We start from the raw sequence: 5000 nt of genomic DNA, 5'->3' as shown, positions 1-5000 counted from the left end.
GTTCAAATTCCGCCGAAGTCTACTTTGCCTTTCATACTTTCGGGGTCAATAAATTAAGCACCAGTTACGCACTGGGGTCGATGTAATCGACTTAATCCATTTGTCTGTTCTTGTTTGTCCTCTCTGTGTTTAGCCCCTTGTGGGTAGTAAAGAAATAGATATTTCGTCTACCGTTACGATCTGAGTTCAAATTCTGCCGAGGTTGACTTTTTTGCCTTTCATCTTTTCGGGGTCGATAAATTAAGTACCAGTTACGCACTGAGGTCGATGTAATCGACTTAATCCATTTGTCTGTTCTTGTTTGTCCTCCCTGTGTTTAGCCCCTTGTGGATAGTAAAGGAATAGGTATTTCGTCTGCCGCTACGTTCTGAGTTCAAATTCCGCCGAGGTTGACTTTGCCTTTCATCTTTTCGGGGTCGATAAATTAAGTACCAGTTACGCACTGGGGTCGATGTAATCGATTTAATCCCTTTTTACCTGTCCTTGTTTCTCCCCACTAAGATTTTAGCCCCTTGTGGGTAATAAAGAAATAAGAAACAAAGAGCCCCAAAATCTAGTGGTCCCTAGCCAAAATATATAATACAGGATGGGCCAAAAGTTACGCTCCAAAACGTTGGACTTTTTATTTGTATTGTGTCATTATCCCCGCTTTAGCGAAGGCGGAGGTATTGTTTTCAGTCGTGTTTGTTTGTCCGTGGACAAGATATCTCAAGAACTACTAGATGGATTCGATTGAAACTTTCAGGGATATTTAACCTCGTGACTGGCACGAACTGATTAGATTTTGGTACCAATCCGGTACCGGACAAGGATCCTGGATTATTTTTCCGTTTTTTTTGTTTGTTTTTTTTGGTTCTTTTACTTAACTTTTGAGAGCGGTCGGGTTCATTTTTGTATTTTCATTTGTAAGAGCAGTCGAGTTTATTTCAGATATTCCCATTTTAAAAATCATCTCTGGCTAATCGTTGAGAGGACGTTCGTGTTGCCTTGGCGGAATTTCGTTCGTCTTTATCTCCTGAGTTCAAATTCCTCCGAGGTCGACTTTACTTTTCCTCCTTTCGGGATCGATAAATCATTATCATAGCTCATTTTAATCATCGAGTACATGTGTATTCATCATAATTTTATTCACTTTTAGAAAAATTGAAGCATATAGGCGTAGGAGTGGCTGTGTGGTAAGTAGCTTGCTTACCAACCACATGGTTCCGGGTTCAGTCTCACTGCGTGGCATCTTGGGCAAGTGTCTTCTACTATAGCCTCGGGCCGACCAAAGCCTTGTGAGTGGATTTTGTAGACGGAAACTGAAAGAAGCCCGTCGTATATATGTATATATTATATATATACGACGGGCTTCTTATGATGAATACACATGTACTCGATGATTAAAATGAGCTATGATAAGATATATATATATATATATATATATATATATATATATATAGATATTATGTATAGTATGTGTGTTGTGTGTCTGTGTTTGGTTGTGCCCCCAACATCGCTTGACAACCGATGCTGGTGTGTTTACGTCCCCGTAACTTAGCGGTTTGGCAAAAGAGACCGATAGTATAAGTACTAGGCTTACAAAGAATAAGTCCTGGGGTCGATTTGCTCGACTAAAAAGGTGGTGCTCCAGCATGGCCACAGTCAAATGACTGAAACATGTAAAAGAGTAAAGAGTAAGAGTATGCCTTTGACAATTCCGGAGCCTATTTGACTTATTTTGTGACTGACTTTAGGCCCACCCTGCATTTTTGACGGTGTCATGAGGCATTTGGTGCCCATGACAAGGGTGAGGGGCTCACAAATGGAATAGCCAAGGGACTTCCCTTCATCTAAATCTAGTAATGATTTCAGATGTGGCTGTGTGGTAAGAAGTTTGCTTCACAACCACAAGCCACATGGTTCCGAGTTCAGTTCCACAGTGTGGCACTTTGAGTTAGTGTTTTCTATTATAACTTTGGTCCGACCAAAGCCTTGAGAGTGGATTTAGTGAATTTGGCAGACGGAAACTGAAAGAAGCTCGCCGTATACATATGTGTGTGTGTGCGCGCGTGCGCTTGTGTGTGTATGCGTGTGTGTGTACGTGTACGTGTGTATGTGTGTATATGTGTGTGTGTGTGTGTGTCCCTCAACACCGCTTGGCAATCGGTGTTGTTTTTACAAAAGAATAAGTAGAAGGGTCGATTCATTCGACTAAAATTATTCAATGCGTTGCCCCAGCATGGCCGCAATCCAATGACTGAAACGGGAAAAAGACAAAGGATAAAAATAAACGATAGCAATGATTTAACTTTAATGCTTTCATTATAAACCCTCTCAAGGCAGTGTGTTGGCAGAATCGGCAGAGCGTCGGAAAAACTTGTTTCGCGGTTTTCAGTCCAGCTTTTTACGTTTTGATTTCAACTTCCGTGAAGGTCAGATTTGTCTATCACCCTTTCGTTGGTGGGGATCGATAAAATAAAATGCAAGTCAAGTACTGGGGTTGATGGGATCAAAGAATCCCCTCTTCTCATTATTTTTGGTTTTCCATCCTTTTGGGGTCAATCAAATAAAGTACTACCCTGTTCGATGAACTGCTATTGTTTTGATGCTCTGTATTTAATCCATGGCTTGTGTGTGTCTAAAATATTCGTATGTGAGTGTAACACACACACACACACACATACGCACACACATTTAATCCATGGTGAGATGGAAGAATCGTTAGCATGCCGGACAAAATGCTTAGCAGCATTTCGCCCGTCTTTACTTTCTGAGTTCAAAATCTGCCGAGGTCGACTTTGCCTTTCATCCTTTCAGGATCGATGAATTAAATACCAGGCGAACATTGGGATGGATGTAATCGACCAGCTCCCTCCCCTAGAATTTTAGACCTTGTTCATATTGTAGAAAGGATATTTAATCAATCGCCTGGTTCAAAATCGCCACCATCACCACCACCTGGACTCTTGGTATCATTTAGCAGAGCTCAGTCTGTTTTAAGCATTCAGGCCAGTTCTTTCGGTTTGAGGATAACTTCCAGCCCCGCTTCTCTCAGAAAAAGAGAACACCGACGCTGACCCACCCTTCTGACTCTACTACTGAAAATTAAAAGAAAAACAGAAAAAGAGTAAGTAAATTTATTAGTACGAAACTAACCATGCAAATAAAATAATGGATCTAAACGATTGCACTTCTGAGATTGAATCAATCCAAAGCATTTCTCGGTTTTTAATCAACTTATAGCAGTGACGGGTACCGGATTCTTGTGAAAACACCCACAGAAATATTTCCTTAGTAGCACCTCTAATCGGCCGTAAAAGGTTAATGGAACACAGATGATTGTTGTGACCTGACGACAGAATCTGTGATTATCTTTTCTAGCTGATTCCTCTTTATTTCCAAGTTGCAATCCTCTTTGGAAAATTAGTATTGTAATTCTCTATAGACCTAAACATTCATTAGAGATCTTATGCTTTCCCATATTTCCAATCGCATAAAAAACATTTTTACCCCGCTTAATATGTTCCTTTGTGACTGACTATGGATTTCTAAATGTTACCAGACGTCTCCATAAATCATTTTGCTTTTATTATGATTTTTCTTTCATTCTTTCTCTCTTTCTTTCTCTCTTTCATTCATTCTTTCTTTCTCTCTTTCTTTCTTTTTTTAATGTATTATTTGTAGTATTTTTCTTCTCTGTCTTCCAATGAATGCATGTGATGATAATTTCATAGTTGACCTTTAAGATATCACTCCTAGCACGTGAATGGTCGAATTTATATCTTTGTCGCTTTATCGTCTTGGCTGGTTGAAGCCAAAATATTTAGCGTGTTGCTTATATGTCAAAGGCCACAGACAATTTTGCCCTCACAAATCGATTCCTAATGGTTGTGATGAATAAAATAAACAGGGAGCTATTAGATGCGACAAGCCGAGTGGGTACATCGATGCAAAAAAAAAACAAAAACAACAAAAAAAAAACAGAAAATGTAATCGTTTTTGTTATTTTTCATAAATTTTACTAAAAAGAAATAAAATAGACACAAAAGCTAATTCATTTTCGCCCTCCGTTTCCTATTATTTTATTCAATTTTTTGTTTTCTATCAGCATAGATATGCTTTTCCAGAAATTGATTGCTGCTAATTAAATGCAAACAATTTTTTTAATATTTATTTGTCTATTTATGTATTATTGTCGTTGTTGTTTTGATTCTTTTACTGGTGGGATGAAACAGTATCTGGAGTTGTTAGAGTGACACATTAATAAATATCTCAATATGAGACACAGTGAGTCATAAAGCCAATGCTTCATTCGGTGCGGAGTACATAACTTAAAAACAGCCGAGAGAATGAACCCCAACGACTTACTGTAAACTCCACGAAACTCAAACATAGCAGCTAGCATTTATAAAAGACCAGTCGTTTATGTTCCAATTGGAAAAGCCATACTTATGGAATTAAGAATAAGTCATTTCGGAGGATATGATAGCTGTTTCAAGTAGATCAATAGACAATATAAAGCACCGTTCGTTAACTCGACCTTTCTATTGGTACCTTTCCTGTAACCATGACATGTATGCCTGAGAGTGCTTTACGATTAATTAGAAATTAGTTTGGCGAGCTGGCAGAATCGTTAGCACGCCGGGCGAAATGCGTAGCGGTATTTCGTCTGCCGCTACGTTCTGAGGTCAAATTCCACCGAGGTCGACTTTGCCTTTTATACCTTCGGGGTCGATTAAATAAGTACCAGTTACGCACTGGGGGTCGATGTAATCTACTTAATCCGTTTGTCTGTCCTTGTTTGTTCCCTCTATGTATAGCCCCTTTGTGGGTAGTAAAGAAAAGAAATGAATAGAAATTAGTTTGGGGTTATGACCAGTGATCTTGTGAACTGAATAAAACTGACTGAAACGACGAATATGTGTACATCTACATGTATGTATATATATATATATATATATATATATATATATATATATATATATATATATATATATAGCAAGATAAGTTACAAGGAT

The sequence above is a fragment of the Octopus sinensis genome, linkage group LG3 (assembly GCF_006345805.1).
Source record: "Octopus sinensis linkage group LG3, ASM634580v1, whole genome shotgun sequence".
Taxonomy (NCBI): Eukaryota; Metazoa; Mollusca; class Cephalopoda; order Octopoda; family Octopodidae; genus Octopus; species Octopus sinensis.
This window is presented reverse-complemented; position numbering follows the sequence as displayed.